Source organism: Corvus cornix, chromosome 4 (assembly GCF_000738735.6).
Source record: "Corvus cornix cornix isolate S_Up_H32 chromosome 4, ASM73873v5, whole genome shotgun sequence".
Taxonomy (NCBI): Eukaryota; Metazoa; Chordata; class Aves; order Passeriformes; family Corvidae; genus Corvus; species Corvus cornix.
This window is the reverse complement of record NC_046334.1, coordinates 47,451,067-47,475,426: the sequence shown is the minus strand read 5'-3', so window position 1 is coordinate 47,475,426 and position 24,360 is coordinate 47,451,067. Positions and strand designations below refer to the sequence as shown.

Genomic DNA, 24,360 nt, shown 5'->3' with positions numbered 1-24,360 from the left:
TGATTTCAGATGTTGTCAGTCTTAATTTGTAGACGTAATTTGTGTAATTAAGTCATAGAAGCACTAGGTCTTAGGGGCATCTGATGCCATCAGACTTGCACTGATGAGTTAAAAAATAAGATACTGTTTTATCTGTGTGCATTTCAAATTAAAATTACTTTCAGCTGAAGAAAACTTCATCATTCAAGTCTTATGGGGCTGAAATTTGAAGGCATGGTGGCAGTTAAGAGACTCACAATAGCACACAAATTATAAAAAGGCAGAAACTATGTAATTTTCTGTAAAAATAAAGGTCTGTCATAAACATAAAAACATAAAAAGTACTATACTAATTGTTACATTTGATAGGAAAAAATGCTGCACCTTACTGCCCTCTGTACTAGTTTAAGTGTTAATGTTGCAATCAGCAGCACTTAGATTTTTGTTGATAAACCTTCAAAACAGGGAGGTATGTTCATTTTTTGCTTGAAAAAGCTAGGTTCCCTGAGTTCAGTTCCTACCTGGACCAAATAGACTGTGTGCAGATGTGTTACCACAAGGAGTTTCTTTAAAATAGCTTGATAATGAATGACTTTGCTAGAAAATAGGGGAAGTTCCTTGTTAGAAGCACACCATTTTTTCTAAGCTTGTTTTCTTTCATGTTACCAAGTACTTCATCATGGATTTTCCTATGAGTAAGAGTATTCAAAAAATCTTTAAGTCCATCCTTCTGACAGGTCTTGCTCCTTTTCCTGTCAAGACCCTCTGGTTGCTCAGTGACTAGTTTTGAAACACTTTTTAAAATTTTTACCGTCTTCCAGTGTAGTTCACGGGGCCAAAAGCAGCATTTCCAATTAATTAATCTCTGAATGAGAGCAGCTTCCCTGAGGTGGTCTTATGCTGTGATCTAACCCTTAGCTTGTGCTCAGTTCACTTTGCTCAGCAACTAACTGGCTGCAAAATTTTTATCTTGGCTCCAGCCTCTGTCTTCATGTGGAGCTGAAATATAATGCAGTAAAAAAAAAAAAAAAAAAAATCAGATGGGAAATGCTGAGTAATCAACTTGAAACAAGTAGGTTCAATCCCTGTGTTTGACCTGATAAGCAGCGGCTGCAGCCTCCTCCCCTAGGTCCTAAAACACTTCCTTTCTTTTCCATCATTGCTACTACCCCTCTACCATTTCTTTTCTCCCATGCCCTGTTTTTTTCTCCCTGTGATGCCCCATGCTCACACAGGGCTTGGCAGCTTGCTTCACTTGCACTCTGGCTGGCTGGCCAATATGCTGAACAGCACAGCGGGTGTCTTAACAGATGTCCACTTTCATATGCTACATATTGTGCATAGCATACCATAATGGATAAGATTTATTAAATGCTTAACTGGAAATCAGGCACTAATCAAATAATCAAGCTCTGCTGCTTAAAGCCATTTCCAGAATGAGTACTCTACTCATATGTCTTGCCAAGGGTTTGACCTGAAATCATTCCGCTTACTAAGCTGATCTACTGCCTTAGGCACTCTGAGCCAGTGAAGGTCAAGAAAGCAAGTACCAAAGAGAGACACAGACATCTTTACAGAGGGAAAACCCATGTGCAAGATGTTAATCAAACAGTAGGTGGAAGCTCTGACTCAAAAGACTTTATCAGTTACAAGTCTTAATACTTTGATAAAGGAAACATGTGAGCCAAAAAAAAAGCACATAGGAATGCAGCTGGTATGAAAGAGCAAATATTTTTCTTCTCCAGTTCCCACTGTCCTGAGTACACAATTGAGAAAGGGTGGTCCTTATTACAACTTACCACCTGTCATAGTCAGATTGAAAGACTGTGTGTCATGGTAGAGGGGGTTGAAGAAGTTGTCTGTAGGAAGTTTTCCACAGCTGGTAATAGAGGAGAGGTAATAGAAGAGAATAAAGGTTTTGGGGGCTGTAGGGAACCTCAAAAACAAGACTGCAGATGAGGATGACGTGCAGCTCTGTTAACAGGATAATTTATATCATAGAGATCACTCTGTATGTATTTAGGACTCTTCAGATGTTACTGACATTTGCTACTGGGATGGTAGGAATTGGCACGAGTAGGTATTTGAGTAATTGTAAAATAAATTCACGTACTTCAAAACTATATTGCCTTTCATCCTGCCTCTGACCAAATACTGATAATGAAATAATGCAGTTGTACATATTGGCATAATCCCAGAGAAGCCTGAGAAGGTCACACAGTCCATTTCTTCGAATGTTGCAAGTAAGTGTTAGTGGTGCTATAGTAGTACCTGCACAACACATATGGTTAGTAGAAACTGACAGTGACCGATTCCCTGTAACATCCTGAAGTAACTGATGTAAAACATAACCTCAGTATTAGAAAGTCTTCCCCTTGCCTAATGACATCTACTTGTTGCATTCTAAGCCCATGCTGTCTTGACTTAGCAGGTCAAAAAGTCAGCAACATTAGTCAAGTCAGCAGTAGCCTTTTATATATTTGGAGACTGATCTATCTTATCCCCTACATGTCTTCTCTGTAGTGTTAAATACAAGATGTTGCAGGTTGTCCTTCTCTTTACACATCCCGCTAGAGCATATCCCACTTTTCCTTCTGCAACAGCTTGCGATTAGTCCACATTCATGTTGTAAGCTACAGATCATTTTGCTCAGAGCTGCTTCTTGTTCCCTGTCCTGTATATATACACTATATATACAGGACAGGGATACTGTAAACAGTATTCCTGTTGAGTACAGAACCTGAATGTGTCTTGAACTGAATCACATCACACTTTTTTCAGGCTATTTTTTGAGTTTATCAGTATCTTGACACAAAGACAAGATAAGTAAAGGAAAAGACAGAGCAGAATCTTTTCTGTCATTAGTCACTGCTTTTTCTATTACAGACAGAAATCTAAAAAAAAACCCAACCAACAATTCTTTGTCAATAACATGTTTAAGGCTGAATTCACCACTGTTGTGACAGGCTTGTATCTTATAATTTCTTTACAGCATTCTTAGAGATAGCGACAACTTCCAGTGACATTTTCTCCCATAGAAAGAATGCTGAAAACTCACAAAGCCAGAATGGGAACTCAGTCCTCTCAGTGTCTCTGATAGTTTACAAGTTAATATCAAGTCACTTAAAGTTACCATGAGGAAGTCATAAGCTACAATATTTTACTACTGCATTTGGTCACTTCAAAACATGAAATTATTCTTTAATATAATCTTTTTTTTTTGAGATGTGATGTGTGTCAGCTTCTAGGAGCTGTAGAGAAAGCTTGGCTTGTTGAACTACTTGTACTGTAACGGAATCCGAGAGAAATAGTCCAGCTCATAACACATCAAATTGGAGATAACTACTTACTGAAGCAAGAATTGCTGCACTCCCTCTGCTTATGGGAGTAATTTAAAAGGGTAATCCAGGAATCAGTACAGTATTTTTTCTGTGTAATATTTAGGGTAATGTGTCCAACTCCCTTTTTACAGTATTACAGCATACACCTCAAAATACTGCAAAGAGTAAAACATTAAACAAAGATTGGAATTTCCAAATTCCAGCTCCAAATGCCATTGGAAACAATGGTGTACTTGCATTATCTCAAAATAAATGCAATTAGTAAGCAAAGATTAGAAAGAAAAGTTAAGGCCTTAAATCAGTCTCGCTGACTATCTGTAATCCTGTAACATCCAAAATGTCTATCCAGAATCAAATCATCTGTCTGAGAATGTATAGAGGTATAGGAAAGAAGCACTTGTCAAAATTGAGAATATCTCCACTTATTCATTTCATATTTAATACTGAGCCAGAGTAAGGGTTCTTTACCTCAGAAAGAAAAAATTGCAGATCATAGTCTGTTGCAAAAGATGGAGGGCAACTTATAAGCATGGAAATCAACACAGATCATTCTCCATTCTTTTTCTATCTGTACAAGAAAGAAGGAAGGAGGTTGAGCAACAGCTCCTACAAATGCTGCCCCATCTCTGAACTCAAGCAACTTATGGTAACTTATGAAAAAAACAAATCCACAGCCCTCGCCTTGCTGTGGGAGCAGGTAGGGCAAGAACAACCTGGACTGGCATGATTTAATACCTGCCAAGGATGCTACTGCTCAGAAGATATATTTTACAGTACTAAGTAGTGCAAAATCTGTGGAGACCAACTGTGGTGTATACACGACATCCATGACAGGATGGATTTATAAAAGACAGCTCTGAGAAGTTGCTAGGTAACGGTGTCTTGTCCTCACAACTGCCGAGTGCTGATCATCTGTTCTCATGATGCTCTGCTGCATCCTCTCGTCCCTGCTCAAAATTTGTGTGTATACAGATTTTTAAATTAAAGGTAGATCTGAGATGATTCCTCTAATTTATAAAATGTTTCCTTTGCCAACCTTCTAAAAGTCTGCCTAATTCAACACTCTTACACCAAACACAGCTCTTCATAATTCTGGGAAATTACTGCCTGGTCCTGAATGCTTGCTCACTCTTCCTGAAAGATCAGTAAGGAAATTTTACATTAGAAAGCTCCCCCCTCTGCCTGATTTTATTAAGAGAATATATGACATACAGTATTGCATTCAAAGTATACATTCAGTATGGTGTCAATTAAAAAAAAAGTGTTCCAGCAACAGATACAGAAAAGTAACTTTTGAAGTTTAAGGACATCTTGAGAAAAGACTAGCTCTGCACCAGGACTCTCAGAAGACCTGAAACAGCCTAGGGGAGCAAAGATGGTAGCACCAAAACAAATCAACTAAAAGGCAAGTTCCCCACAGCCCATTGTAAATAATAAAACACAATCTGCTGCAGACATAACATCACTGGCATTTGTATGATTGAATGTGACAGCCAAGGATCTCTGACACTGACAATGGCTTTGCTCGGGCTTTGTTTTTTTCCAAGCATGTTAATATGGCTTAGCCATTCCCTTGTTTCATTTCATTGTGGCATTTTGTCTTTTCTGTTGTTTTTTAAAAAGGGAGTTAGCAATACATTATAGATCATTGTCATCCTGAGTTAGAAATTGAAAGCTAAGAAGTCACTATCTGAGAGTGAGCTGGTACAGCAGTTCCCTGGGGCCTCGGGTCCAAGGTGAGCACAAGGCCTCTAAAGGAACAGCTTAGCTGCCCCATCTATTCACTGTGATGCTTTACCCCCCAGCAGTGCAGGCAAAAGGCATGAAAACCTGGCTGCAAGAGCCCAGGGGAAAGAAACAAACTCAGGTTACTATGCAGAAAGCTTTCAGAGGCCATGGATCTTTGGTCAGATCCATTATAGCAGGAGCTGTAACTCCCAACTGATGCTTCAAGTGATCCCAAACTGCCCAACAGTGGTGTCCTGCTTCTGGCAGTTTCGATCAGTTCCAGTCAGGAGAAGAGTTATTAGCTTAATAAATTCTGTTCAGCCAGAAGCCAAATATTCTCAAAACCAGCTTTTTGGAAGTAATCATCATATTCTTCTGCTGGATTTCTTATTTTAGTGTATTGCCCTAAGCATTCTCTGTACTATCTAGAAGTAATGGCTCCATGTTAAAGACTCTCTAAAGGCAAACAAGAGTTTTTAAGGTTGCCTTACACCCTTTCCAACAAGTGCCACAATTGAAGTGCATCTGAAACCTCCCTCGCTTGTTTTATAGACGCTCTTCCCAAGTAGGCCAAGAATTGCTTTTTCACCAAGATTAAAGCTTCACAGTCATTAGGTGCCGTGACTTCAGGCTAGGCTGTACAGTACACCCTTGGCAGCAGCCCTCCTCCACCCAGGATACAGAGTGTGCCTCTGAAGGCAGAGCCTCACGACTCTGCCAGGATTATCCTGCTTGAATTATTCATCGAATCCTACTGCCAGTGGTGTTAGCTGTTTGGGGACCAAGTTCATTAAAATTTCTTCGTAACACAGGCACTTAGTATATGAAGTAAAAGGCAACAGCACATCTGACCACTAATAAACCATAAAATTTTCCTTGAAATTTTTGTTACGTTCAACTTCTTCAGGCACAAAATAGATATTGGTGCTGATTTCAGCCCCTTACCCCCTGCAACTTCCCTTTTGAGTGCACAGTGAAGCTAATTTCAGCATCTTTCCCAGCACATAATACTTTCAGAAATAGTCTCTTTTCCCTGGCATCTTTCCCGGTCTTCAGAGTACACCTGAGTTTTCAACTTACTAAATGTTGCTTCCTTAGATGTTGCATCTTTTATAACCAGTTGCACATGCCTTCACCTGCAACACATTCCCCCATTCCCGTGTGCAGCACCTTGGTCAGCTGCCTACAGGCACACCAAACACACCTTTACCTCCTTGAGGAAACACAGCATATTTTAAAAGCTGTTGTTACATAGTTTAGAAATCTCCTGTCCCCTGTGTATGTTTGAATCTGTTCCTTCTACCTACAAAAGCTTCTGTTGCAAAAAACTCAACAGATTTCTTTTTTTAATCTGAAGCTTTGGTAGGAGTAGTATTGGACACAAAAGGAAGAGTTCAAAGAAAACAGAGACTTCTCTTACACGTATCACAGCTGTAGATTTCCTCTGATTCTCTCTGCTGCTGTAGTGCTCTTTTTTTCATTAGTGTATTACATGGTCTGCCATCAGCTTCCAGTCTTGGGTTAGGTTCAGCTGTGAGCTGTTTGGAACACCAGTCTTGAAATAATTTGTTTGTAACCAGAGATTTCACTTATCACAGCTGCACACTGTACTATCCAAGTCCCCATTTTTCTTTTGTAATTAATTTTGCAGACATCTCAAATCCTAAATCCCTAATTTCTTACTGTTGGCTAAATGTTAGACATTAAAATCTTCTTCAGTGACTGCTACTGGCTTCTCAAAACATCCCTCTTCATAACATAACAAATGATTAAGGAACATCATTTTGATATTTGTTACCTGATTAGCACTAGATTTATTCTTCCTTGTAGTCATTTCAATGCCAAACTAGTCAGTACAGTTCTTCACTGCCACAGATCTTTACCCATTTACCTTGCTAGAAAGCACCATAAAACAACACAATATGAAACAGGTGCAGTGTGTATGAATGTATTCCACGTGAAAAAAAATCCAGTGATTTCATTATTTTCAAACTGGTTTGAAACAAATCTGATGTCTACAATTTTACAGTAAATAGAAAATTATAATTAAGCTCCCTTTCAGGAGGAGTGAGTTTAAGTTCATATCATGCTTCTGTTGGGAGCTGCTTGTCTCTATATCAGATCCACTTCAGAATGGATCACCTAAAGGCTTCCTTGACATGTACATGAATGCTTGTTTTTTAACTGCCTGTGTTGTATGGCACAACAACATCATTTTCAGCCGACATCAACATCAGAAACAAAATGACAATGCAGATTACCATCATTCTGCCTGAGCCACAGAAATTACATACAGAGGTCAAAGCAAAATATCTGGGACTCCAAGAACTGTTTTAGGTAGTTGAGTTCACCACATGCCCAGTGTGCCCCTTCAGTGAATGTCTCTGCCGTAGAACTTTTGAGCTAAAGTGTTCGTAAAGTGCAAAAGTGGGAAGCAGGAGACAAGTCAGGTACCCAGAAATTTCACTGAGAAGTTAAACAAACAAAACACTTGCAAAAAAAGGTTTACAAAATTTTCCATTTTTTTCTAAAGAATGGATGCCTGAAAAATTACCTTGCTTGTAATAGATACCTGTTAATACCATATGTCAGCTCAAAGTCCCCAGAGCACATTGCATTCTTGTTCATTTGCCTGTACTTCTCACTTCCTAGCTTGCTGTGACAGGAAGTGAAAAGGTACATTACTGTTCATGAGATGTTTCTACTTTATCCCCTCTCTTTAAAACTGGTTGTTAGTTCATCCATTAACACTAATTGCAGCAGCAGAGGTATCAGATGTGGAAAGCCAATTCTCTCACAAAACATTTAGAACTTCATAGAGTAATAAGGCAGAAAGCAGCTAATGCAGCATGCAATGGGCTAGCAGAATGTGTGGAGCACTACAGCTTAGATAAACCCATTTCAGTCTAATTCACCTTTTGGGTGATCTCAGTAAACATTTCCATCTACTGAACAAACATGTATTGGTGAAGGGTGATTGCATTAGTCAGAAAAGCCAAATTCTCCTCAGTAGACATTGTGGCTGCATAAACATCCACGATTTAAACCATCTAAGAACTGCAAGCTTATCAATAAACTCTACATTAATAAAAATCACAGAATTTTTGAGGTTGGAAGGCCCCCCTAGAGGTAATCTGGTCCAACCCCTCTGCTCAAGCAGGGCCACTCTAAGTGTGTTGTGCAGGATCATTCCCCGATACCTTTTGAATTTCTCCAAGAGATGAGACTCCATGACCTCTCTTGGTAAGCTCTACCAGTGCTCCGTCACCCCTCACAGTGAAAACCGTGTTTCCTGAAATTCAGGAGAAACTTCCTGTGTGTCAGTTTGTGCCTGCTCATTATTGTCCTGTCACTGGGCACCACTGGAAATAGCCTGGCTCTGTTCTCTTTGCACACTCCCTTCAGGCATTTATAGACATGAGTGTAATTGCCCCTGAGCCTTCTCTTCTCCGGGCTAAACCGTCCCACCTCGCACAGCCTTTCCTCATAGGAGAGGTGCTCCTGTCCCTTAAATGCCTTTTTGGCCCTCTAACTGAACTTTCTCCAGTAGTTCCATGTGTGTGTTGTTCTAAAGGAACCCAGAAGTGGACACAGTATCCAGCTTTGGTCTTGCCAGGGCTGCGTGGAGGGGAATGAATGATCACCTTCACTGACCTGCTGGCAACATGTCTGACAAACACAGCCCAAGGTAACATTAACCTTCTTTGCAACAAGGGCACGCTTCTGGCTCATGTTCAGGTTGCTTTCCAGGTGAGTGTCCACCAGTATATACCAGTGAATGTTGTTGTTCCTCCCCAGAGGCAGGAATTTACATTTCTTCAAATATGTGTATATATATGTGTGTGTGTGTGTGTGTGTGTGTGTGTGTGTGTGTATAGATACATATATTTCTCTCTGTATCAAGGAATTGCAAATTTCTTAACCAAATGTTAATTTTCTCCTGTAGTGTAGCTGCAGGGAGTGTTTCAAGTAATAAATACTAATTGAGTTGAGAGTAGCTGCTATATCCAAACTACTTGAAAGGATAAAAAGCAATTTCCCTCCTAAGCATTCAAAAAATCGCTTGGGATTGCAAGCCTACCAAAATTTCAAGCAGAACTGTAATAAAAGCCTTCAGAGGAGGCACATGCTTGCAGTTCCCCAGGCAATGACAAATACACTTTGCCTTGGTTCTGAATCAAAAAAAGGTCTCAAAAAATATACTCAGTAAAAAGACACTATTTCTAGTGCCAGAGCTATAGCTTTCCAAAGGATTCAGCTGCTATAATCATAGTAGGTGGTAGGTTAACAGGATGCCTTCAGTAGCTGAGTTCCAGACCCTCTTTCTAGGCTGAAGACACTATGCTGTCTTTTGTTTTGTCTCCGGTTCCCAAAGCCTACGCATTCCCACTTTAAACAAGTCTTGCAAAGTTAGCAGCAGAGGAAACATTTTAGTGATTTATTTTTCATTCCTATTCCTTTCTGCTTTTCAAATTACTCCTGTAGTGAAAGGTAAAAGTGCTACAGTCCTTTAATGAGTGTAACCAATTAAGTCTCAGAACATCCCTGTGAAATAGCCAAGATGTATTATTTTACAGGTGAGTGAGCTAAGGCACAGAGAAGTTGGGGACCATGAAAAAACAAAAAAAATACTCAGTGCAAACTCACCACAATCATTCTTGCACAAATGCTGTTAAGTTTACATTACTTAATACTAGCAACTTACTAATTTGCAAGAAGACATTCAGAATTGTTTGTTAATTGTGAATTGGGACATGTTTTGAATAGTCTGTTAAGCTCTTATTTTTCTACTTCCTTCCAAGTTTAGCATATGGCTTGAAAGTCTGTATTTTCAGCGTCTGAAGACACCACACAGAGATGACTTCTGAAGGTCATTAAAAAATAAAAATAATAAATTTCTGAAACTAGTTATGGTAGAGGATGATGGATTAATCAGCCTTACCTGTCAGTTGTACAGTAGATTGGAGCACTATCATGACATATTTTAGCAGCAATAAATCTATACTATGTCTAGTTTTACAATGGCTTATAAAACAAGCCACTGAATGTTGTAAATAGGTAAAGTAGTAAATATTGGCTAAATAGCACATATAAATTAGAACAATAAAGCATGGCATGGTGGATATAGCTGCCAATAAACCGTATTTTTAAAATTCCAACAGCATTCTAGGGCTAGAATGATTTTCATTTCTCCTTGTTTCCAAATTCTTCTTAGTTACATCTTCAGATAAGTGGTCTGATTTTTTAAAAACTGCTAGAACCCACAGACCTGCTCTTTGGATGTATTTCAGCATGTGGCACATATCTGGGGTTTGTGCCTGGCTTTTGAAGTCCTGGGTGTAGTTGTAGAATGTAACTTAAGACCTATTAATAGTCATGGGAATTAAGGCAGAAATAGTTGACACCTTGGTAAAAGTTGGCATAAAGCGCCATAGTATGTAAAAGAAAAGACACTTAAAGAAAAAAAATCTCAATCAGGACATTCTTCAGGGATTGTTTTTTGACTTTTCCCTTTCCAAACTACAGAAGCCTTGAAGAGTTTGTCCCAAAAAGGACTGTTAGCATCACATGTCATATTCCCAAAGTGATTGCCCAAGGAGGTTTTGCTCAGAAAGCTGTCCTCTGGAGAAAGAAATAATATCCTTAGTATAACGGGGCTGGCAGTCTAAACTAAAATGCTAATCAAAGGACTTACAACGTCATATTCTGTAAAACAGACAAATTAATAGCATTCGTTCACATGTGTGCCAATTTAATTTTTGTGTCTAGTTTTCTTTTTTTAAAATTATTTTCCCACTTGCATAGTACAATATTTATGAACCCATTTTGAAGATGTTTATCACAAGGTTTTGACTCAAATCTCTGTGGGTAGCTCTTTAGCACAGAGCAGAATTCATTTACAGAGCAGTTGTTTCAACGTCTGCAACCACTTCAGCAGGACAGGTGACCTATTTTATATATGGCTTTTGTAAAAGTCTTACAGCGCCATGTAGTCCTTCAGACTTTGTGACCTGGTTCTAAAGATCATCCTTTCTAAACTCCTTTGTTGTGTACTTGTTTATTCAAGGGTTGAAGTTTATACTTTCAAGGAGAAACTACTCAGAGTTTAGTCAGCACAGGACTTAGTTAACCCAACACTTCGTTAAGAGAAACAGGCCCTAAATCAATTAACACTCATTGAAACCTCAGTAATGAGGTACTTGACGTGTCTGATTTTCCTTCTGGGAGGCACGTGTTCATGAAGTGACGTGTGCACTCACAATGAAGTGAACTCTGTGCTAACACAAGGTTCTGATTCTCCTACATCTTGATTTCCCACAAAGGACCAGTACCTGTCACTGCTGCAGGCATGTGGAAGGCAAGAAGGCACAAAACATCTTTCCAGATCTTGTCCATATTATAACTTACTTTCTCCTTCCATACTAGTCCTCGGACCAGAACCTACATGTAGTGCTAATTTGATGAATCTCATACAGATGTGGTAATAAGCATTATTCTCAAACAGAGCTTCTTTTTACTTGTCTGTGTACATGGATAATGCATCTCAGATGGCTACATAACTCTTTCCTAATTCAAGCCTCTTTCCCTCACCTACACAGACGCAGGATTTTAATCAGACTAATTGTGGTCCATTTACACGGTGGACAAACAAGTGAACAAAAATGGTCTTTCCTTGGTGGGTTGCTGAAGATATACGAGACAGGAAAACATTAAAACACAGAACTCTCCTGCCATGTAGTTGGAGAGACAATTTGTCCTAGCGACATCAGAGGCTGATGATAATTAAATGCAAACTAAAAACAATAAGGCAAGCTGGTAAGTACTGAACATGAAAGAACAGTTCACTGTGGCAAGTGTAATTATACTCTTAGGCTTTAACATTAAAAAAATTTAAATGACATCTACTTCTGTATTGACCAGTGTCAACACAAGATGGTTTTAATGTTCTGAACTTCTAGGAGAAGTGTGTATTCCTGTCCCTGAGTTTCAGAAAGCATTTCTCTCCCAGCACCTAACATTTGTTAGGATCAAAGTGAAGAAGAAATTCCCATACAGTTTCTGTGACTCTCAGACAGCTGACCAAGAAATCCCTGAGGGAGCACACCGAGAAATAGCTTGATATAAACTCAGCAAGGCTAAGTGAAAAAAACATGATATAGAGATAGATGTCTTGGGCATGTTTTTATTAATTGAATCTGGCTAGAAATGGCAGAAGAGGAAGAATAAATGTGGGACATGACAAAACAGGAAAAGCACAAGAAAACAAATGGCCAACATTCGCTTCTTTATTTTAAACATCACTATTATTTAAGACAAAGTCCAGTCATAAACCAAAAGAAAATGTTAGTTACCAACTAATTTGGGTGTTGTCAAACAAAAGTTAGAACCCTTACCAAAAGCTCTGAAATACTGTAAAACAAAGATGACTTTGGGACTCCTCAAATGCCATAGGAGAACCTAAAAAACATAAAAGCAGTGATTCACTTCCTCCAGGAAAACCACAAAACTGTTCAGTTCAAATCATCTGCTTCCATTATTTATGGTGTTCATCAAATATGTTTTCCTATCCTCTGTTGTTTGAAACGTGGAAATACTCAAGTCTACGCACAAAAATTAACTCCAAGCCTGAATCCACTGCCCTCACCATGATTAGGAGGAAACATGCTTTGAGGTGATCTAGAAGGCTAGAAAAACAGCCTTGGGTCATGCCCCTGTACCGAGGACTTTTCACAAAGTAGCCCTACAGCACGCCTTAGAAAAATTAATTTATTAAAAACAGAAAAATTGAAAAATTACAAAAATTAGAAAAATATAAAAATTTGGGATCCTAGTGGCTCAGGAGGTATGCCCTAGGAGCGCAGGGATTATAGATCTTCAGGCTTACACAGCACTGGACATCTGGTGGAAGAACTTGCAGTGCTGGGCTGACTTTTAGCTAATCCAAAAGTTAAGGAAAAATTATTATTAAAGACTTCTTAATAGGAGTAAGGCTGATAATACCCAGCACTAGCATCCACCACAACCAATCTGCAGTAGTCTCCACACTGCTCTGAAGCTTGCCTCGTTGTTTTATAGTGCCTTTGCTCCGCCCCAGTCAGCCCACAGCACACCCCTTTCGTCCAAAGTGATTGGTACTTTCCCTTTGACAGATCATCTCTGTCTACCAATAGCTCGTCATTGTCAGGGGGTAGTATCAGCTGAAGCAAGGGTGGTAACATGCCCTCATTAAGATTCAGGTTGCCATGGAGCTTGCCTGCAGAATAACGGCGATGGGGCTAAAAATAGCTGTTGGCTGTTAGAATCTGGGGTTTTGGAGTTGGTCCAGGGTCTAAGGTGCAAAGTAGAAACCCTTAAAAAAATATTAAAATACATCTAATACATCTTAAAACATTTGTAAAAGTATACAATGAACATGGGGAAAATAACTCTTATAGTGTACAAGTGGCTTAAAGTTTGAAAAGGGATTTTTAAGTGGGAAACTTTTAACTGGGGGATTTTAACTGGGACTGGTGTAAATAAACTGCTTTGAACAAGTGAAAACATTAATAACAAAACTTGATTTCTGTACCTGGGCTGATGGTTAATTTTAACATTTAATTAAAACATATTTAACTCAAAATTAACTTATTAAGGCACTTAACATGCAAAGACCAAGCTAATTAGGGATTTCATGTATGACACCTTCCAACAGATCACAGGTGTCCTGGTGTATCCACTGTAAGCAGCAGAGTTGCACAGACCTGCCTGAGGGTCATGGGCACCCTGTTGTTCTCACCCTGCTTTCCAGACCACAAACGGACTTTGCCACCAGCTCATTCTCCAAAGAGGTCGTGCTGATCCATTATTTCCACAGTTCACTTGGGCTTCCTCCCAAAGGAAATTTAAGGATTTGGCTAAATGAAGGCCACTGGCTGTTTGAATAGGTCCTCTGGCTGGGATGACTGATATACCAGGTCTAATGAGGGTATAGCAGAGAACATCTGCTCAACATAGGTTGAACCAGTAATAAGACACAAGAAGGCAAAATTTCCGGCCCCTGCCCATTAGAGCTCTGGAGATTAGTATTTGTTCCTTCAGTGTTGCCTGGTAGTCACCTGTGGGCCAGGTTGTGGACTCCATTATACATACACATAATTTTCCCATTAAGGTAATGCTGGAATTAGGAAGTCATAAGAAGCAGGAAGGACTAGCTGTCTGAGCATACATCACATTAAGTTGACTTATGGCAAAACTAACAGAAAGTATTTTCTATTTTCATATTCAAGAGAAATTATGCTAGATATCCACTAAATAAATTAAATATCCACTAAAGCTAACACTGACTGCTGAAATATGTTGAATACAGTGAAGAAAAGTGAGTTAGGAACATATGACAGAAACCTCATTCTCTTAAATTCTTAAATAGTGTGTTGTAGATTCATGTGCAAGTGGAAGAAAACTGCTACAGGCACCCTTTTCATGCAGCATCTTCCAACTTCTGTGAAAAGTATGAGACTCATATAAGAAAGTTGAGCTTTAAAACATCTAACAGACTGTGGGCTTTAGACTTTAGTTAGAGAGGGGAAAAAAAGAAACAAAGCAGACATGCTAGCTAGAATGAGCTGAAAAGTAGATCATAACGTTAGGAAACTAAGAAAAATATGTTGAAGTAAGCCTCATACTTTAAAGGTCCAGCCTTGTGTCACTGCTGGGGAAGAGAAATCCTTTGGCGAGGTGATCTGTGAGTTTTCATGATCAGTGATGCTTTTAACAGGAAATAATATGCCTTTCTCCTCTATGGAAAAAGATCATGTTTCTTATGGATTCATTTCAAAATTAATTGAGCTTGACCCATCATTTCTTCTTCCTTCATTTTCTAAAACACCTTATATCAAGTCCATTACAAAACAAATTCTGTAAATGGACTTGACATAGCCTTTCGTACTAGTCTTTTCTGTAATCAGTAAACAATTATACCTATGATAAAGGAGTATTTTTATGTTCACATAGTAAAAGGCTAAAATGGAAAAATAGACTATCCTATAAGAGAGGAATTTGGAAGCAAAAATGAAAGAAAAGGAACTCAGACAAAAATCTTAGGATCAAAAAAGATTTTTTTAAATCTTTGAATAATTCTGATACTCAGCATTGCATGAATGGCTCTGGCAAGTACGTTTTTTAGTGTACTGAGAAAATGTTGAGAATTCTCTTTTTCTTTATGTGTGATGCACTCATAAAAAGGCATATTTTTAGTATTTCAAGTATTTTAGGTTTTAGGTTAAAATCATAAACTGTGGTGGAACTGATATGGTTGGCTGTTGCAGGGTGTGAAATACCATTTTACTCCAAAACAAGGCCCTTCTAAATACTGTCTTTGTAAACACATTCCCATGAGCGAAGGTAATTACAAACTTTCCCCTGCAAGATAATGGGCATATTGCTCTAGTATGTTCAAAACTAGTCCGTTCACAAGTGAACTTCGTTACATAAAAGACATTGGTTTTACGAAGAAATGAAAACCAATTATGTGGTACACAATAAGCAAATAACAAAAACTGAAAGAATTGCAGAAATTCAGGCCAATTGCTTCAAAATTCAGGTTATCAGAATAGTCAAAGCGGTATGCACAGACTTTCTAATTTACCAGAAATACAGCAAAACAGACATCAAAAGAATTTAATATGATTCTTCTATTTCCTTTAAAGGTCCTTGTCAGACATAAGTCTGTGCTCGTTAACATGCAAGTTCTTGTGAACAAAACGTTCAGAAAATTTTGCTTCTTTCACTTTGTAATATTACAGATTTTCTTGATGGGATCATTATTGCAAAGTTGCAAAGTAGGGGTTTGAAAGTTTGATATGTATGAACAGAAATAGAAATTAAATGCTTAATTAACTTGCTAGAGAAATAGAAGCACTTAAAGAAAACTCACAAGAATGTTCAAGTGGCTAGCGTGTATAATCGCAGAATTTAGTGTTGAATTCTCTGTTAATGTCCCCAAAAAAATCTACCTATTTTGTATCTCTCAACAAGCATTTTCAAAATTATCTCATCATTGTAGGAGAAAAAATTACACGTGGCCACTCACAGTGGAAAGCAGCAGCTAAAGGAAGGATTTTAGGTTTCTTTCATTAAAGCATTTCTCCAGACTGGCATCAAATTTAGATTTAGATTTCAGCATCTGTGAAATGTAAGAGTTGTCTTTATGAGATCAGGGAGGTTGCCTACAGCTGATACTACTGGCTGTTATAAATCAATGCTTTTGTCAGAAAAGAGCATTGATTTTCAAAGGCAATCCACACCTACCCCTACCATTTTTTCTGTGGAAAGCTGGTGTGCTGCTTTTCATTGCTTAGGGAGCTCTGTGAATCCCATGTTACTTTATAATTTTCTGGGTTTGCTGGTGGCTATTATTACCTATGTCTTCTCACTTTGGAATATATGTTACAAACCTTCATAGAGTGTGTTAGATCTCTAGCCCCATTGTGCTGGGTGTGGCTAAGATCATAAATATATATACATTCTTACCCATCAGAAATACTAACTCCTTTCAAGAAAAGGACTTGGACCCAGGTCCCACTGCCTCTAAATTCAGCTGAGAAAACAAAGGAATGGCGTGCTCAGTAACTTATGATTGAATGGAAGCAGTCAAAAGGTTTCTTCTAAATCAAGGCTGAATATTCTTGCTGAGAGGACACTGCAATCAAAAAGTTACAGAAAGTACATGAGAAAACTACTGTCAAAGTTCAGGTGATCAAATTGTGTATTCGTACATCTCTGAAGTATATATAGGAGCTCGAGAAGTTCTAACAGAGCAGTTCAGTATTTTAAACTAACAGTGTATAAAAATCAAGAGGCTCAGAAACAATTACTGTATGACGCTAACACCTTGATAAATTTACAGTAAAGCTTCTGACTTTCTCCTGTAATTTCTTCTTCCAGATTTTCCCAGGACTGAAATAAGATCTTCCTTTTTTCTGCAATACTGTCTTCCTCTGTCCCAGCATCTCCGCTGGCAATTTTGCTTTCTCTTTGTACCCATACAAATGATGTATTGCCTTAACCACCACACCCGTCTCTAGCCTTTCTTTGCAGTCTGATTGAAGAACATCTGTAAGCCTGGGCAACAGCCAGGCTATCTGTTGACCAAACCAAAGCAGTGTTTACAGACAAATTCAAAAGGTAGGATGCATTGTGTTCAGAATTTGTACAGGCTCCAGTTGTCTTTTGATTCCTCAGTGGCTTTACAGCATATGCTCAGGAGATGAAGAGAGCCAGGAGCACTGTGGCTTGAATAGGAAGTATCTTACTTTTCATAGCCACACGAAACAGCCACATCAAAGTAAAAATTGATATTAAATAATATTTGCAAAAAGATGAGAAATTAATGCAAACACTGTCTCAGTCCTTATGGCTTCTATTATGCTCCTTTATCGTAATATCAGTGTCTTCTGTTAGGGAGATGTTTCTTTTTTATTAAGGAAATATGATATACCTTAGAGAAAAGAAAGGGAAATGAACTAGTATTCTAAAATCAAATGTCAGATCTTCCTCTATCTAAGCTTGCAGATGATTACAAAAGGCTTAGCTGGAAGCCAGTTTTTATGCCGAGATACACACTGAAGCATTCCTATAGACTTAGTATTTGAGCTACACTCTTATTCCTCTATACAATATACAATGGCCAAAAAGAAATATTATTTGCAAACACCAGCTAAAGAAAATGCTTGATGTATTTGGAAAGCACCTGTGCGTCTCTATAAGCATGCAAATACAGAATTTGATTCCCAACATTCCTTTAGTAAAAGTATACTACAAAAGTTGCTTTTCTTTCCTTTCCTCCTCATCCCTCAGTTTTCTTAACGTTTCTTTGGGAATTCAACAAGAATCTAAAAGAAAGTAAAACACATCTGACTTTTAATAGCTGTTACTCAGAGTGACTCAAAGCTCTCACTATTATTTTGTTCTTTATTAATAAGAATTCAATCACAGTAAAATGATCTAGATTAATTGTTCATGAGCTCCAGTTCTGTCATTTTTCTGCTGAGACATGATGGCATTTCGTGGCTAAAAAAAATTAATTCCCAGTATTTTTCCAAAACACTTAAAAGAAAAATAACATAGATGCACACAGGTGCTATTACTGGAATATTACAGGGTAAAATAATGCAGGAGATTACCTCAGAAAATATCATATGTGGATGGAAGTAATTTCCTGGATTACCTACACCTGAATGGGAGACAGACTTTCCCCACCAGTTGAAGGTTTAAGATCATCAACCCAACACATGTCTGTGAGAACTTTTCCTTCACCTGTAAGTGAAGATTTAGCAAATTACAGAAGTCCTTTGATCTACTTGATTTTCTTGTGTACATGTTTAAAACTAAGCATTTCAGCCAGAATTTCGAATATAAACTCAGTGGTGCAAAAATTACTTTACAAATAATTACAATACAGTTGAAACTTTTAACCATATATTATGTTGTCGCATGAAATTCTACTTTAACATGCTTTTAAACAATGAGAAATTTCCTGTTCAAAAATAAATGTTAAAACATATACAGGAATATATAAGAAGAATTTAAAAGTCAGTGTCATCATTCAATATCATTTATAATCATAATCAGCTCTAATGAAATTTTTAGTTCAGTATGTGAGGTTTCTTGTGTTTAACTTACACACGTCATAGGGATTAGATGAGAGACAAGGGGCAAAATTGGAATGTGAGAAATTCTGGCCGAAGAAAAGAATGGAGATTTTCTCTTCTAGAATGATGAAACACCAGAACGGGTTGACCAGGGAGGTTGTGCAGTTTCCATCCTTGAAGATACTCAAAGCTCAAGTGCATGAGACCCCAAGAAGCCTGATCTTATTGGATATGCTGTGAGCTGGAGGAGGTTTTCTGGAGCTTCCCTCCAACTTGTGTGATTCTGGAATTCATATAAAAACTGGTATGTGTACTTTAGAAAGAGGCTGAACACCCACATGCTTTGAATCGTTTAAGTGGAACTTCAGGGAGGGCTTTCAGAACAGAAATAATTTTTTTTTAATTATTCTTTAGTTCTTTTCACAATTTATGAGGTCTTTTGACCTCTCCAGTGTTAAAAGATACAGTGTCAACAGCCTGATGTATTGATTTTTATGATTATATTTTTATAGTATATTCATCTATACTTAATTATTTAATAAAGTAGTTTAAAAAAAGCAGAACAAAACAAATAAGAGGTGTCATTTGATTAAAAACATTTTAGAGGAACTCTCATTAAGTATTTACTTCTGGGTGATCCAAAATTCTTTTCATTTTCCATTTCTCTGCTGACCTAAAAAAAAAAGCCAACCCCCCCAAACAGCAAACCCCAAATACCTCATGCTTCCTTCTGATGCTGCTATTCCCTGATGCTCAAGTGACAGATAGATAAGTATTCATCTGTTTCATCTTTTTTTTCATCCCATTCCCCAATCTCATCCCATAAAAGAAATCCTTATAATCGGTCTCAGTAACTTTTCAGTATTGAATATAATCCCACTTGTACTACCCCAGCATTCAAAACGATCATTTTGATATTCTGATACTCTCTGATGTTAACAGTGGCTCCTTATTTTAATATCAGCTGCAAATTTCATTGATACATTTTGATTTTTCTAGTGGCAGAAAAAATATAAGAGAAAATAAAAATTAGTCCCAAATCTCATTGTTTGAGTATTCTCATCGTTTGAGTATGTCCACCTGTAGTCTCCCTTGGCATGTTACTTCTATGTTCACCATACAGTACTGGCACAGCCCCTTTTATCCAGAATCTTAAGCATTCTGCTCGTTTTTCTGGGTTTGGCTGGAGTAGAGTTAATTCTCTTCACAGTTGCACCGTATGGCACTGTGTTTTGGGTTTGTGCTGGCTACACTGCTGAGCACCCAGGGATGTTCTCGTTATTGTTGAGCAGTGATTACAGAGAGGCAGGGCTGCCTCTGCTCCTCATACCACACCGCCAGTGAGGAGGCTGGGGATGCACAAGGAGTTGGGAGGCAGCACAGCCAGGACAGCTGACCCCAACTGGCCCAAGGGATATTCCATACCCGTATGCTGCCATGCTGACCAGTAAACTAGGGCAGAAGTGGCCGGGGTGCCACTAGACCCTGGCTGAGCAATGGCCAACTAGTGCTGAGCAATTGCTTTCATTTTCATCACTTGTCTTCCTTGGGTTTTATCTCTCCCCTTCTCTCCCTCTCTTTGTGATTTTGATTTTCAGTATGATTTTATTACTGATACTATTTAATTTATATTATTCAACTGTTCTTATCTCAACCCATGGGTTTTCTCACTTTTACCCTTTCAGTTCTCTTGCCCCCATCCTGCTGGGAGGGGTGGGAGAGTAAGCAAGTGGCTGTGGAGTGCTTAGTTGCCAGCTGGGGTTAAACCATGACGCTTCTTTTGTTCTAATTCCCATCTTCTTCCATTTGCATCATGTAATCAAAGATGTTTTACTGAACTTTAGATAGCTAAGGTCCGCCAGATTTCTTTTATCTAGGGAGCCAGTCATAATAAACAAGAATTGACGCTGATCTACAATTGCTAAGCCTATGTTGCATTTTATTTCATCACCAGCTGTTTCTAATTTTGTCCCTTATGGTGTTAAAACAACAACCAAACAAAAAAAAAGAACCCACACAATTTACATATTTCTTGAGATTCCTCTAAGCAAAACAAAACAAAAAAACTCCAGGGTAAAAGGAGTTATCAGTTAATCTGAGAGCTCAGATACAAATGAAACTTAATCTGAAACAATGCATCCTTTTAAACATCCTCAATCGAAAAGTCAAGTGAGAGCAGCACCAGCTGCCACATCCTAATTCATATACCAAAACAAACAAACAAAGAAATCCCATGGTAAATATGTACTAGCTGGTTGTGATACAGTTGACTTAGGTATAAAGATCAAAGACATGCTGGAGAATATTCTACATCTAATATTATACTTAATAGATTCAGGACAAAAATAAACCACAATTAAGATGAGTCACTAAATATAAAAGTTACGTGCAGTTAAGCATTATATAAGATTTCAGTTTCCTCAGAGACTCAAAAACCAGTATCATAAAGTTGAAAAAGTCATATATCAAATGAAAAAATACAGTGTGCTATTTACAACTGAATGGGATTTGCTTAAAGATTTGATTTAAAATTCTAATTAGTTTTGCCCTTGATTATGAAAATGTATTAGAGAATAAGTCATAAAACCATAGAATAGCTTGGATTGGAAGGGGCTTCAAAGACCACCTAGTTCCAACACCCCTGAACTGGGTGGGAGCACCTTTTACTAGTACATGTTGCTCAAAGCCCCATCGAGCCCTGCCTTGAACACTGCCAGAGATGGGGCATTCACAGCCTCTCTGGGCAACCTGTTCCAGTGCCTCACCAGCCTCGCAGTAAAGACTTTTTTCATAATACCTAACCTAAAGTTAACTGTCTTTCAGTTTGAACCCATTCCCCCTTGCCCTGTCACTACATGTCATCATAAAAAGCCTCTCTTCATCTTCCTTGTAGGTTCTCTCCAGGTACTGAAGGCTGCAATCATGTCATCCCAAAGTCTTCTTTTCTTCAGAATGAGCAAATATACTGTTAGATATTATGAAAAGTGATAGGATAATGAGCCCTTTGAGATTAGCAAGTAGTGCCATTCTGAGAATTCAATAACAAAACCCACGTTGTCATGATTTGGGATGTAGAATCTCTTGACCTACACTAGTTAGCAGTCATGTTAGAAGTTCAGCTCTCAGGGAACTCTACGCTTTTTTCCCATCCATTAGGCATAAAGCACAATCCTGTATTAACTGAAGTACAGAATGGTCCAGATTAGACATTCTTATCTAGATTCATTCCTATGCCTGAGCCACAATCAGAAGAGACATTTGCCAGCTTAAAAGCATTATTTGTCTAGATTTTCCCATTAGACTTGTCTCTGAGAAGAGCCACTAGTACTGAACTAACAGTACTCAGGCAGTGATGTCATCTCAACAAATCTCCCTGGGCGATTCTGGTCTTGGGTTGTTAGTTTGGCTTATGGATGGATACCTCTCTATTAGAGAGAACTGTGGTAGATCAGCGATTTTCTGCCATCTGTAAACAGATGGATTGAAATTAGTTACTAATTGGGGTGAGGGACATCAGCATATGAAATATCAACCACCTGGGCCATAAAGTCATCTGCTGTAGGATTGTAAAACTCTGGTGCTTCATAATGTCCATAGCTCTCGTAATGCCTAAAAATGGCTCAGAGTGATGTCTTGGTAATATTTGCAGCTGGGAAGGATCCAGGTTTCAATCTTTCTTTTGGCTGACAGTGTTGACACAGACTTCAAACCAGGCAGTGATTAAATCTTAGATTTCTGAGTTTAAAAACCCAATATTGCTTTGAGCTGCATTTTAAACTAGTAAGTATTCTTTCACCTCTTATGTAAGCAATCTGCTTATAATAGCAGACCACCGTCTTGCAAGCAAAGCATTGCAATGGAATTATATCAAACTGTCAGCGTCTGTTTTAACACTTGCAGACACGATCCCAAATGTCCGTGGGTGTCTCACATATATATATTTCGCTACAAGCGTTAAAACTTAAATCTTGGATTTGTTGCTAGAACTGGATGCTGTAACCATAGCGATTACCTTTCAGTTGCTAGACTTTGAGTCGCCATGAAATGAAGAAGGAAAAGGCTTGGGGAGAGATTTAAACAGTTCACCCAATATTGAACTGACACCTACTGCTGAATCTACATTGATACTGTAGGAAATAGATATCTCTATGACAAGCGGTCTTTACAGACAGAATTTGTAGAAGGAATACAACTAAAAACTGACTGAAATCAGGATTAAGGAAGAAGAATTCTTCCTGTAAATACAAAAAGGGAGAAATACTGTTCTCACAGTACACAGAACGCTAATATAACAGATATATGCCCATCACAAAAAGGCTTTTCCCAAACATCAGGTTGGTGATACAGGAGAGGATAGATGATAAAAAAAACAAGTGCTGGGCAGGGACTAAGCTGTCTTAGTTGCTCCCCTGGAGCTGAGACATAAGAATATTATGCATGTCATGTGGCAGCTACCACTGCAGCAGACCACGTACAATACCTATTAAGCCTACTGAATTTCATTTTGCTACAGCCAAAACCAAGCTATTCTCCCATCCTGTCTTCTACACATTCTCAGTAGGATTACATTACCTATATACATGTTTCTTGCAGAAGCCACAAAGCTCTAACTCATCTGCAGCTATTTCACTGCTCAATATACCAACATTTGTTTGTCTGTTTTATCACATCTTTAATCTAGGAGAGACCCAAGAGTTAACATTCATCTGTCTGTCTTAGAACAAGAGGGCTGTCATACTGTCTAAGACTGGTGTCCATTTAAAGTCCTGTCTCCACTGTAGGCAACATCCAATACTATATAAAAAAGTACAAGAATCCTCCAACACAGAGAAGTGGAGCAATCTCCCCCCAACATTATTTTCATTCTGACCCACAAACGGGAAGCTATTTTACCCTGAACCCTAATTTATATTCCTCCCAAGATTTATTTACAACACACTTTCGTAAGCCTGTTTTAACAAGCGCAAATTAGGTGTCACTTCTATCACTAAAAATAGCAAACTGAAAAGCATACTGGAAGAGTAATCTATTTCACTCAAATTATGAGAAATTATAGGAGATCTCCCCATGACAACACTGGTGAATGCTGGAGATTTGTTTCTAGTATTGTGCTTTAGGGTTCAGAGTAGGTGGAAAGAGGAGGCAGGACTATCTGCTTCTGATAATTTGCTAACACCAACTGTTAGAGCAAGGTGTTTGAGTCCCAGTGCCACTATCTGACTTTCTATCCTTTTCCAAAGAAAATGGAGTATTGCATCTGAAAAGTTTGCTGTAGGGTATGTTAGAAAGTTAGTCTAGTGAAAGGAACGTACTAAGGTGAGAGCAAATAAAGGCAGAGCTGACCCTTGTTGTTTCTTAAACTCCATTCTCCACTCTGTGCACTAGCTCTATAATTATTGTCTGAGAAGAGTTGATCTTCAGGGAACAGATGTTCATACTATCCTGAGATACCTTAAGATGTTGTAATTAGCAGAAAGCGAGCAGAAGGATAAATTATTTTGTAGTTCAGTAAATTTATTACTACACTCTAACAGATCTAAAAGCCATTCCTGCTATAAGTAAGTGAAAAACTACAAATCTATTCGGATAAAACATAGCCGTCTGGAGAGACCTGTGACTAGCCGGCATGTTTATCTCTAAGCATTCAGTGTCTACTGATGCAAACCCACTGGTTCTGTAACTAT

At 38.3% G+C, this 24,360-nt stretch overlaps 1 protein-coding gene across 9 annotated transcripts in view; it reads left to right on the top strand.

Moving 5' to 3' along the window:
- Positions 1–24,360, top strand: part of GABRB1 (gamma-aminobutyric acid type A receptor subunit beta1) — a 123,912-nt gene that overhangs the window by 27,053 nt on the left and 72,499 nt on the right. The window contains exons 1-2 of one of the 9 annotated variants that reach the window (XM_039550731.1): positions 1,036–17,210; positions 18,799–18,980. The exons of 6 other annotated variants lie outside the window; for them this stretch is intronic. The gene's annotated coding sequence lies outside the window, so the exon portion shown is untranslated. Of the gene's footprint in view, positions 1–1,035; positions 18,981–24,360 lie in introns of those variants that run through there. 2 more of the 9 variants (XM_039550730.1, XM_010401714.4) reach the window with 2 other exon arrangements.